Below are 360 nucleotides of genomic sequence, written 5' to 3' on the forward strand. Positions count from 1 at the left end.
CCCGTCCTTTTAACTATGTCCCATGACTCCTCCCGTCCTCTATCGATCATTTCATCCCTCGCAAATTTTCACCCTTCTAGATCGTCACATCCCTCTCACTCATCCCCCGCCTCTTCTCCGCCTTCTGCCATTCGGCATCATACCAATCTCGTCTCCAATTTCCTTTTCCGCTATGTCCCCGTCCCTCAACCCCCATCAATCTTCTTTTATCATCCATTACCTTCACCCAGCCTTCAACACCTGTCAATTAGTGACCACAATGCTGTGCACCCTTATCTCCCATCAAATCTCTAAGATCCCTCTTCCCGCACTCTCATCTCCCACCGTTTCATCTCTCATCAATTTCCTAAATCTCTGCGT

This window comes from Lentinus tigrinus, assembly GCF_003813185.1.
Source record: "Lentinus tigrinus ALCF2SS1-7 unplaced genomic scaffold L226scaffold_19, whole genome shotgun sequence".
NCBI classification, from domain to species: domain Eukaryota; kingdom Fungi; phylum Basidiomycota; class Agaricomycetes; order Polyporales; family Polyporaceae; genus Lentinus; species Lentinus tigrinus.